This window comes from Pseudophryne corroboree, chromosome 9, assembly GCF_028390025.1.
Source record: "Pseudophryne corroboree isolate aPseCor3 chromosome 9, aPseCor3.hap2, whole genome shotgun sequence".
NCBI classification, from domain to species: Eukaryota; Metazoa; Chordata; class Amphibia; order Anura; family Myobatrachidae; genus Pseudophryne; species Pseudophryne corroboree.
Window position 1 is genome coordinate 158040282 of NC_086452.1, and position 11617 is coordinate 158051898.

General features: G+C 45.5%; 2 pseudogenes; one reads left to right on the forward strand and one right to left on the reverse strand.

Moving 5' to 3' along the window:
• Positions 1-1452: 1452 nt before the first annotated feature.
• LOC134963661 (5S ribosomal RNA) lies at positions 1453-1571 on the reverse strand (annotated as a pseudogene).
• A 3881-nt stretch (positions 1572-5452) lies between these two features.
• Positions 5453-5571, forward strand: LOC134963662 (5S ribosomal RNA; annotated as a pseudogene).
• Positions 5572-11617: the final 6046 nt, after the last annotated feature.

An 11617-nucleotide genomic window follows, 5' to 3' on the forward strand; every position in this document is an offset into this window, starting at 1 on the left:
GGTTAGAAATGGGTACGGAAGGATGAGGTATTTACAAGCGACCAAAGGTGTCGAAATAATAATGTAAAAGCCAGGTGTTCAATAAATAAATAAAAATTAAATTTATTCTCAGAATACAATGCACTAAAAAAAGGGGGGGGGGTGTTATATATAGGGTATATAGTTATTTTAAAACTTGTAAACAATTTTAAAAAATGCAACCTAATCAATAAAATCTGGTATAAAAGCAGCAGAGTTGAGGCTAAAAAGTTGTAACACATATACCAAAAATCAATGAAAGGTCCATAGAAACAAGAGCAATAAGTATAAAAACAAGTACAAAAAATGCAGGATGAGCATAAAAAAGGAATAAAAAATAGGTAAAAATGAGAGAGAGGTAGCTTAACTTCAATAGTGGAGGTATGTTCAGAGTGGTACCCAACGCGTTTCGTCCCTCATGGACTTCATCAAGGGGTAATGAGAGGCTAGAGACAGAGCATATTTATACCTCCTGGCTGTGGGAGGTGTTAGCAACATCACTTCCTGTTTGTTAATTGGTGAGTTGCTGTGGAGGTATTAAAGTACATGAATAAACACCTAGACATGTAGTGAATGGAGTAAGGGGGCCAAATAGTATATTCAACTGTGAAAACGATATTGCATGTAGTCATAATAACGTTTATAACATAAAAGACAACAAAGTCCGTCAACTTCCGGTCCGGGCTGGGTGGAACGTCATCTCCGCCCCACTTCCGCCCCTCTTCCGGTTTGGATTGTGTCCGTTGTGCGCATGCGTCGGCTCGGCACCGTGCGATGCGGATAGCTGATGTGCTTTCACTTCTGTAGACGGCGGCCATCTTTTTGGTTGTCCAAGCTTGGTTGTAGTCGGCGGCCATCTTTTTGGTTATCCAAGCTTGGTTGTAGTGCTGCTGCGGGGACCATCTTCAGTGTATTGTCCCTTTGATGGGCGGCGGCCATTTTTTGGGTTGTCAGAGGACGGAATGAAGAGCTGATGTCAGCGATATTAATCTGCTGCAGTTTGCATATGTCAATGTTCGTCAATTATGTTTGGCTGTGGGTACATCTTCGAGGTGGTTTTGCATAGGTGATGCATCTCCCCGGGGGGTACATAAAAACGAAAACGATAAAGGCATGTAAATAAATAAATAAATAAATAAGGCGTCTGAATAGCTGAAAATGGCATTTAAGAAGGATCATACTCAGAATAGATGGGCTATGAATTAACTAGAAAAGATATATATACATAAAATGTGTAATGTAGTTTAAATAAGAGCGATGGAGGAGCGAGTAGAAATTACGCAGAAGGCGAGTAGAAATTACGCAGGAGGCTGAAGTAATGTAGATAACAACTAGGTCGACATCATGGAGGAAGTGCCCATGGTGATGTGAGCAGAGCATTATCCATGATTTTAAGAGATATCCCAAAAGGCGAAAACTACCTCAGCGCCTCCGGATTTACAACACCCGGTCTCCCAAGGGGGTCTCCCATCCTTGTACTGACCGGGCCCAACCTTGCTTAGCTTCCAAGATCGGACGGTGTTGGGCGTCCCCAAGGAGGTATGGTTGTAATGTATAGGGCTGAGTAGGAGACGGGGTCTCATATAAGCAATGGATACCATGATGAACTCACTACTGCCAAGGAGAGTGGGCGGAAAGGAAGTTTATACATTAATAGTGCAAGAGAGTAAGGTAAACGTATTGGTGCCAAGTTGGCTAATTGGCACTAATGCATCGTGCTTGCGATGCTACCTGGTGATAACCAGGTACAGCTAAATAAGCTTTGTAAAAAAAGCCCAGGAAATAGTGAGCAAGTGCAATACATGTCGCAAAGGAGGGGGTTTCTTTAGGGGGAGACAGGAGTGGGAAGCGTAGAAAGCGGAAGGTTTGTATCACAGGAACGGGGCTATTTCGTACCCTTCGTTGAAGCCGTCCGGCTGGAGCGTGTTCAGTTCGTATATCCAGAACATCTCTCTTCTTGAAAGGAGGTTCGAAAGGTCTCCGCCTCTATCTCCCAGTGCGACCAGTTCAATTCCTTTGTACGTTAATGCCTCAGGATCCGAGTTGTGGCAAAGATTGAAATGTTTGGATACTGCATGGGTGAGGACTTTGTTCTTGATATTCCTGACATGTTCCTGGATACGTATTTTAAGGGGTCTCTTAGTTTTCCCAATGTACTTTAATTTACAGGAACATTCCAGAAGGTAGATCACCGATAGGGTGTTACAGTTGATGAATTGTTTGATCCGATATTCCTTGTTAGTTTTGTCATTGTGGAATGATTTCCTATTTGGATGGAGGTATCTGCAAATGTTACACCTACCACATTTAAAACTTCCCACACATTTCGGCATTATGCTTACGACTTCTGGGTTCCTCAGCATGCTAGGGGCTATAAGATCTTTCAAACTCCTAGATTTTCGAAAGACCATTTTAGGCTCTTTAGTGAGGTAGTCTTTAAGAACAGGGTCCATAAGCAAAATGTTCCAGTGCTTTTTAAGGACATTCTTAATCAGTTTTTCATGTCTGCTGTACGTCGTAATAAACTTAACTGTGTCCTCCTTGATGTCCTTAGGTTTATACTTTAGAAGTTCCCTTCTTTCTAAACCTTTAGTCTTGGTAGTGGCTTCTTCTAGGAGTCGGGACGGGTACCCTTTTTCCTTGAATCTTCCTTTGTACACTTCGAGTTGTTGATCTCTGTCATCTTCCTTCTTGCAATTCCTCGCTATTCTATTAAATTGGGAAAAGGGGGTATTGTCCTTCCATTGTTGACGGTGATTGCTTCTATAGTGGACGTAACTATTCATGTCCACCTTCTTAATGAAATTGCTTGTGATGATTTCCTCTCCTGAATGTGTTAGAACAAGATCTAGGAACTCGATCCGTTCTGTATCTTCATTGGCCGTGAATTTGAGATTCATGCTATTGTCCGAAATGTAGGTTAAAAATTCTTTAAAACTCAACTGGTCTCCCTCCCAAATTAATAAAATATCATCTATATAGCGTTTGTAAAAGATGATATTCTGTTGGTATGGGTGATTAGTGTAAATATAGTCATTCTCCCATTTACCCATGAACAGATTAGCAAAGCTAGGCGCGAAGATAGTGCCCATAGCTGTTCCACAAATTTGAAGATAAAATCCGTCTAAAAATGTAAAATAATTATGTTTGAGTATAAAATTCATGAGCTCGCATAAAAATAGTCTATGATCTTCTGTAATTTGAGGGTCCAGAATTAGGAAGTTGTTACATGCCTCGATGCCCTTTTCGTGTTCTATGCAGGTATATAAAGATTGCACATCAATTGTGGCCCACCTGTAGGTATCTTTCCATTTTAATGGTTCCAAAAGATTCAGAACCGATGTAGTATCCTTAAGGAAGGCCGGCAGTTCCATCACATATTTCCTCAGGAATATGTCAACGTATTCTGACAGATGTGAAGTCAGAGAATCAATGCCTGCCACAATTGGCCTACCAGGGGGGTTGTCCAGGGATTTGTGTACCTTTGGGAGAAAGGTACACAAAGGTACACAAATCCCTGGACAACCCCCCTGGTAGGCCAATTGTGGCAGGCATTGATTCTCTGACTTCACATCTGTCAGAATACGTTGACATATTCCTGAGGAAATATGTGATGGAACTGCCGGCCTTCCTTAAGGATACTACATCGGTTCTGAATCTTTTGGAACCATTAAAATGGAAAGATACCTACAGGTGGGCCACAATTGATGTGCAATCTTTATATACCTGCATAGAACACGAAAAGGGCATCGAGGCATGTAACAACTTCCTAATTCTGGACCCTCAAATTACAGAAGATCATAGACTATTTTTATGCGAGCTCATGAATTTTATACTCAAACATAATTATTTTACATTTTTAGACGGATTTTATCTTCAAATTTGTGGAACAGCTATGGGCACTATCTTCGCGCCTAGCTTTGCTAATCTGTTCATGGGTAAATGGGAGAATGACTATATTTACACTAATCACCCATACCAACAGAATATCATCTTTTACAAACGCTATATAGATGATATTTTATTAATTTGGGAGGGAGACCAGTTGAGTTTTAAAGAATTTTTAACCTACATTTCGGACAATAGCATGAATCTCAAATTCACGGCCAATGAAGATACAGAACGGATCGAGTTCCTAGATCTTGTTCTAACACATTCAGGAGAGGAAATCATCACAAGCAATTTCATTAAGAAGGTGGACATGAATAGTTACGTCCACTATAGAAGCAATCACCGTCAACAATGGAAGGACAATACCCCCTTTTCCCAATTTAATAGAATAGCGAGGAATTGCAAGAAGGAAGATGACAGAGATCAACAACTCGAAGTGTACAAAGGAAGATTCAAGGAAAAAGGGTACCCGTCCCGACTCCTAGAAGAAGCCACTACCAAGACTAAAGGTTTAGAAAGAAGGGAACTTCTAAAGTATAAACCTAAGGACATCAAGGAGGACACAGTTAAGTTTATTACGACGTACAGCAGACATGAAAAACTGATTAAGAATGTCCTTAAAAAGCACTGGAACATTTTGCTTATGGACCCTGTTCTTAAAGACTACCTCACTAAAGAGCCTAAAATGGTCTTTCGAAAATCTAGGAGTTTGAAAGATCTTATAGCCCCTAGCATGCTGAGGAACCCAGAAGTCGTAAGCATAATGCCGAAATGTGTGGGAAGTTTTAAATGTGGTAGGTGTAACATTTGCAGATACCTCCATCCAAATAGGAAATCATTCCACAATGACAAAACTAACAAGGAATATCGGATCAAACAATTCATCAACTGTAACACCCTATCGGTGATCTACCTTCTGGAATGTTCCTGTAAATTAAAGTACATTGGGAAAACTAAGAGACCCCTTAAAATACGTATCCAGGAACATGTCAGGAATATCAAGAACAAAGTCCTCACCCATGCAGTATCCAAACATTTCAATCTTTGCCACAACTCGGATCCTGAGGCATTAACGTACAAAGGAATTGAACTGGTCGCACTGGGAGATAGAGGCGGAGACCTTTCGAACCTCCTTTCAAGAAGAGAGATGTTCTGGATATACGAACTGAACACGCTCCAGCCGGACGGCTTCAACGAAGGGTACGAAATAGCCCCGTTCCTGTGATACAAACCTTCCGCTTTCTACGCTTCCCACTCCTGTCTCCCCCTAAAGAAACCCCCTCCTTTGCGACATGTATTGCACTTGCTCACTATTTCCTGGGCTTTTTTTACAAAGCTTATTTAGCTGTACCTGGTTATCACCAGGTAGCATCGCAAGCACGATGCATTAGTGCCAATTAGCCAACTTGGCACCAATACGTTTACCTTACTCTCTTGCACTATTAATGTATAAACTTCCTTTCCGCCCACTCTCCTTGGCAGTAGTGAGTTCATCATGGTATCCATTGCTTATATGAGACCCCGTCTCCTACTCAGCCCTATACATTACAACCATACCTCCTTGGGGACGCCCAACACCGTCCGATCTTGGAAGCTAAGCAAGGTTGGGCCCGGTCAGTACAAGGATGGGAGACCCCCTTGGGAGACCGGGTGTTGTAAATCCGGAGGCGCTGAGGTAGTTTTCGCCTTTTGGGATATCTCTTAAAATCATGGATAATGCTCTGCTCACATCACCATGGGCACTTCCTCCATGATGTCGACCTAGTTGTTATCTACATTACTTCAGCCTCCTGCGTAATTTCTACTCGCCTTCTGCGTAATTTCTACTCGCTCCTCCATCGCTCTTATTTAAACTACATTACACATTTTATGTATATATATCTTTTCTAGTTAATTCATAGCCCATCTATTCTGAGTATGATCCTTCTTAAATGCCATTTTCAGCTATTCAGACGCCTTATTTATTTATTTATTTATTTACATGCCTTTATCGTTTTCGTTTTTATGTACCCCCCGGGGAGATGCATCACCTATGCAAAACCACCTCGAAGATGTACCCACAGCCAAACATAATTGACGAACATTGACATATGCAAACTGCAGCAGATTAATATCGCTGACATCAGCTCTTCATTCCGTCCTCTGACAACCCAAAAAATGGCCGCCGCCCATCAAAGGGACAATACACTGAAGATGGTCCCCGCAGCAGCACTACAACCAAGCTTGGATAACCAAAAAGATGGCCGCCGACTACAACCAAGCTTGGACAACCAAAAAGATGGCCGCCGTCTACAGAAGTGAAAGCACATCAGCTATCCGCATCGCACGGTGCCGAGCCGACGCATGCGCACAACGGACACAATCCAAACCGGAAGAGGGGCGGAAGTGGGGCGGAGATGACGTTCCACCCAGCCCGGACCGGAAGTTGACGGACTTTGTTGTCTTTTATGTTATAAACGTTATTATGACTACATGCAATATCGTTTTCACAGTTGAATATACTATTTGGCCCCCTTACTCCATTCACTACATGTCTAGGTGTTTATTCATGTACTTTAATACCTCCACAGCAACTCACCAATTAACAAACAGGAAGTGATGTTGCTAACACCTCCCACAGCCAGGAGGTATAAATATGCTCTGTCTCTAGCCTCTCATTACCCCTTGATGAAGTCCATGAGGGACGAAACGCGTTGGGTACCACTCTGAACATACCTCCACTATTGAAGTTAAGCTACCTCTCTCTCATTTTTACCTATTTTTTATTCCTTTTTTATGCTCATCCTGCATTTTTTGTACTTGTTTTTATACTTATTGCTCTTGTTTCTATGGACCTTTCATTGATTTTTGGTATATGTGTTACAACTTTTTAGCCTCAACTCTGCTGCTTTTATACCAGATTTTATTGATTAGGTTGCATTTTTTAAAATTGTTTACAAGTTTTAAAATAACTATATACCCTATATATAACACCCCCCCCCCCTTTTTTTAGTGCATTGTATTCTGAGAATAAATTAAATTTTTATTTATTTATTGAACACCTGGCTTTTACATTATTATTTCGACACCTTTGGTCGCTTGTAAATACCTCATCCTTCCGTACCCATATATATATATATATATATATACTGGACACGGGCAGCACAACCGTTGACTAGAAGTAAAGTCCCCTCCGGAGGGCACCGGGATCCCAATAATAGACCTCCTTCAGGGAACCATTAGTACCCGGGGGCGCTGTCTGCTGTAATGTGTAAAAAGGGGGACGATGTCTGCCGTAATGTGTAAAAAGGGGACGCAGTCTGCCGTAATGTGTAAAAAGGGGGACAATGTCTGCCGTAATGTGTAAAAACGGGGGCGCTGTCTGCTGTAATGTGTAAAAAGGGGACGATGTCTGCCGTAATGTGTAAAACGGGGGCGCTGTCTGCTGTAATGTGTAAAAAGGGGGACGATGTCTGCCGTAATGAGTAAAAAGGGGACGCAGTCTGCCGTAATGTGTAAAAAGGGGGACAATGTCTGCCGTAATGTGTAAAAACGGGGGCGCTGTCTGCTGTAATGTGTAAAAAGGGGGACGATGTCTGCTGTAATGTGTAAAAAGGGGACGCTATCTGCCGTAATGTGTAAAAAGGGGACTCTTTTTGAGTATTTTGTGTGTGGCCCTCGAATATTCGCTGGAAGTGTTAAGCGGCCCCCCAGCTGAAATAATTGCCCACCCCTGCATTACGGTGTGTGGTATACTATATCACGGGCATTGTGGTATGTGGTATAATGTCTCAGGGACATTGCAGTGTGTGACATAATGTATAACGGGCATTGCGGTGTGTGTCATAATGTTTCACCAGCATTATGGTGTGTGGTATACTATACCACGGACATTGTGGTATGTGGTATAATGTCTCAGGGGCATTGCAGTGTGTGGCATAATGTATAACGGGCATTACAGTGTGTGTCATAATGTGTCACAGGCAAGACGGTGTGTGGTATAATGTGTCACAGGCATTACGGTATGTGGTATACTATATCATGGGCATTGTGGTATGTGGTATAATGTCTCAGGGGCATTGCAGTGTGTGGCATTTATAACGGGCATTGTGGTGTGTGGCATAATGTGTCACAGGCATTACAGTGTGTGGCATATTGTGTAATGGACATTATGGTGTGTGGCATAATGTCTAAGGGCCATTGCAGTGTGTGGCATAATGTGTAAGGGGCATTACTATAAGGAGGAAAAATGACAAATAATGTTAGGGGCATGAATCAGGATTACTTTTTTTTCCTGTGGTGACCAATGTCTCGGCGTACAGGTTGCAGAACTGGGGTATAAGGTGGCCTTTTCTTGCAACACCACGCCCCTTTCACTGAAGCCACTCCCATTTAGTGAGGCCACACCCTCTTTTCATCGCTCACATCTTCAGTTTTTTAGTGGCAATTATGGGGGCGGGGGGACAGAATTTTTTGGCTTGGGGGAGAAAAATTTCTAGTTACACCACTGTCTGTGATGTCATAATTACATCACAGAATACTGTTAGTGTCAGGTCAGTTATTACAGGTAGAGGTCTATGATGTCATACTTGCATCACAGAATACTGTTAGTGTCAGGTCCATGTTATACAAACAGGTTTTTGTTATATAGATTACAGTTAATTTTAATTCTGACTAGCTGAATACCCATGCTTCGCTACGGAATTTCAAGTATTTCCGTGCGTAGAACTTTCATTTTGAAGGACTTCCTGGTAAACTAAGACCACCCATCCCCCAGCAAGCAGCAGCCAACAGCACCCGGAGAGGAGCAGCCCAGAGATGGAGGGGACGCCCACTGCTTGGGAACCTCCCGGAATCACCCCGTCCCCAAGCCGGACCTAGGAGCCAGCACCAGGTACACCGATGGGGAGACATCTGTACAGTTACATTAGTAGTTATAGCGATGGCGGCTGTGCCGGGGGGTGGTCACAGGGAGCAGCGAGTCTGATGTGATTTATCCTCGCTGCCGCTGTGTAGCCGGCAACGGAGCCGCATCACGCTGCTGCAGATCAGTTGGCGGAAAAAGTGGCGGAGCGGAGGGAGGATGTTAAATGTGGAGAGTCTGAACGGGGTGGATCTGTGTGAGAGCCTGTTGACATGGGTGAGTGTGGAAGCAGCAGCAGCAGGGATGCCCCATCCCCCATGCCCTGCACACACTGCCAACTGCTGTCATTGTTTCATCACCTGAGCCAGGTGTAGTCTATGCGGGAGCTGTTTCCCCAAGGGTGACAATGTGATGGGCCTCTGGGCTATATACTTTTCAGTTTGATGCTTATGGCACCAGCATAATTTGACACTAATGTCGGTCATCTCTGCGACCCCGAAAAACAATGGATTTTGACATGTCACCCCCTCCCCACCCCCACACCTAGGGGTACTGGGGGTGTCTTACCCCCACAGTATTTGTCTCCAGATTGCAAGTCATATATATATTTGTCACACACATAGCATACATACACATAGCATACTTACAAGCAGATGTAGGGCACACATAGCATACATACACTCATACAGCATACTTAGAAATACAACCAAGGCAGGGGCGGAAGTCCGGGAGGCAGCGGAGTCGGCTGCCGCCGGGCTCCTGACCTGCAGAGGGCGCCTCGCAGTGGCGCCACTGACTTTACACAGATTGACATGCGGACGAGCGTCCGCATGTCAATCTGCGGTCTCCCTCCCTGCTGTGTTGGAGGGACACGGAGCGCATAGAGCGTCTCTCCTGTGTCCCTCCCTGGCTCTCTCCCCCGGCCGGTCTAATACAGGAAGTGCCGTTCGTGAGCTCTGATTGGCTCACGAACCGGCACTTCCTGTATTAGACCGGCCGGGGGAGAGAGCCAGGGAGGGACACAGGAGAGACGCTCTATGCGCTCCGTGTCCCTCCAACACAAGGGGGGGGAGCAGGCACTGGGGGCATATACCTGGCACTGGGGGGCATATATCTGGCACTGGGGGGGGGGAGACCTGGCACTGGGGGGCATATACATGGCACTGTGGGGGAAGACCTGGCACTGGGGGGCATATACCTGGCACTGGGGGGGAAGATCTGGCACTGGGGGGCATATACCTGGCACTGGGGGGGAGACCTGGCACTGGGGGGCATATACCTGGCACTGGGGGGCATATACCTGGCACTGTGGGGGAAGACCTGGCACTGGGGCGGGGGGCATATGTGGCACTGGGGAGGGGGGTATATTTGGCACTGGGGGCATATACCTGGCACTGTGGGGGAAGATCTGGCACTGGGGGCATATACCTGGCCCTGTGGGGGAATATCTGGCACTGGGGGCATATACCTGGCACTGGGCGCATATACCTGGCCCTGTGGGGGACTATCTGGCACTGGGGGCATATACCTGGCACTGTGGGGGGAAGATCTGGCACTGGGGGCATATACCTGGCCCTGTGGGGGAATATCTGGCACTGGGGGCATACACCTGGCACTGTGGGGGAAGATCTGGCACTGGGGGCATATACCTGGCCCTGTGGGGGAATATCTGGCACTGGGGGCATATACCTGGCACTGGGCGCATATACCTGGCCCTGTGGGGGAATATCTGGCACTGGGGGCATACACCTGGCACTGTGGGGGAAGATCTGGCACTGGGGGCATATACCTGGCCCTGTGGGGGAATATCTGGCACTGGGGGCATATGCCTGGCACTGTGGAGGAATATCTGGCACTGGGGGCATATAGCTGGCACTGTGGGGGAGTAGGCACTGAGGGGGCATATGTGGCACTGTGGTGGAATATTTGGCACTGGGGGGAGCAGGCACTGAGGGGGCATATGTGGCACTGGGGGGGGGTATATTTGGCACTGGGGGCATGTACCTGGCACTGGAGGCATATAACTGACACTGTGGGGGAATATCTGGCACTGGGGGCATATGTGGCACTGGGAGCACGGCCCTAGCAACAAGCACTACCCCCTAGCAACGAGCATGGCACCCAGTGCATGAACCCCCTGGTAACGAGCATGACACCCTGAGCATGAAAACCCCTGGCACCGTGCATGGAACCGCTGACAACGAGCATGACACCCAGTGCATGAAACCCCTGGCAACGAGCATGACACCCTGAGCATGAAAACCCCTGGCACCGTGCATGGAACCAAGAGCATGAAACCCCTGGCAACGAGCAGGTAATTTAAAAGTAATTAGAAGCCTTACTGTAGAACTTAATGTATAATGGGCATTACGGTGTGTGGCATAATGTATCACGGACATTGCGGTGTGTGTCATAATGTGTCGGGCATTACGGTGTATGGTATACTATATCGCGGGCATTGTGATATGTGGTATAATGTCTCAGGCTCATTGTATGTGCTATAATGTATCAAGGGCATTGCAGTGTGTAGCATAATGTATAACGGGCATTGTGATTCCTGTCATAATGTGTCACAGGCATTACGGTGTGTGGTATAATGTATCAGGGGCATTGCAGTGTGTAGCATAATGTATAACGGGCATTGCGATTCCTGTCATAATGTGTCGGGGGCATTACGGTGTGTGGCATAATGTGTCGGGGGCATTATGGTGTGTGCATATTGTGTCATGTGCATTATTGTGTGTGGCATAATGTCTAAGGGCCACTGCAGTATGTGGCATAATGTATACTGGGCATTACTATAAGGAGGAAAAATTACAAATAATGTAAGGGGCATGAATCAGGATTATTTTTCTTTCCCGTCTG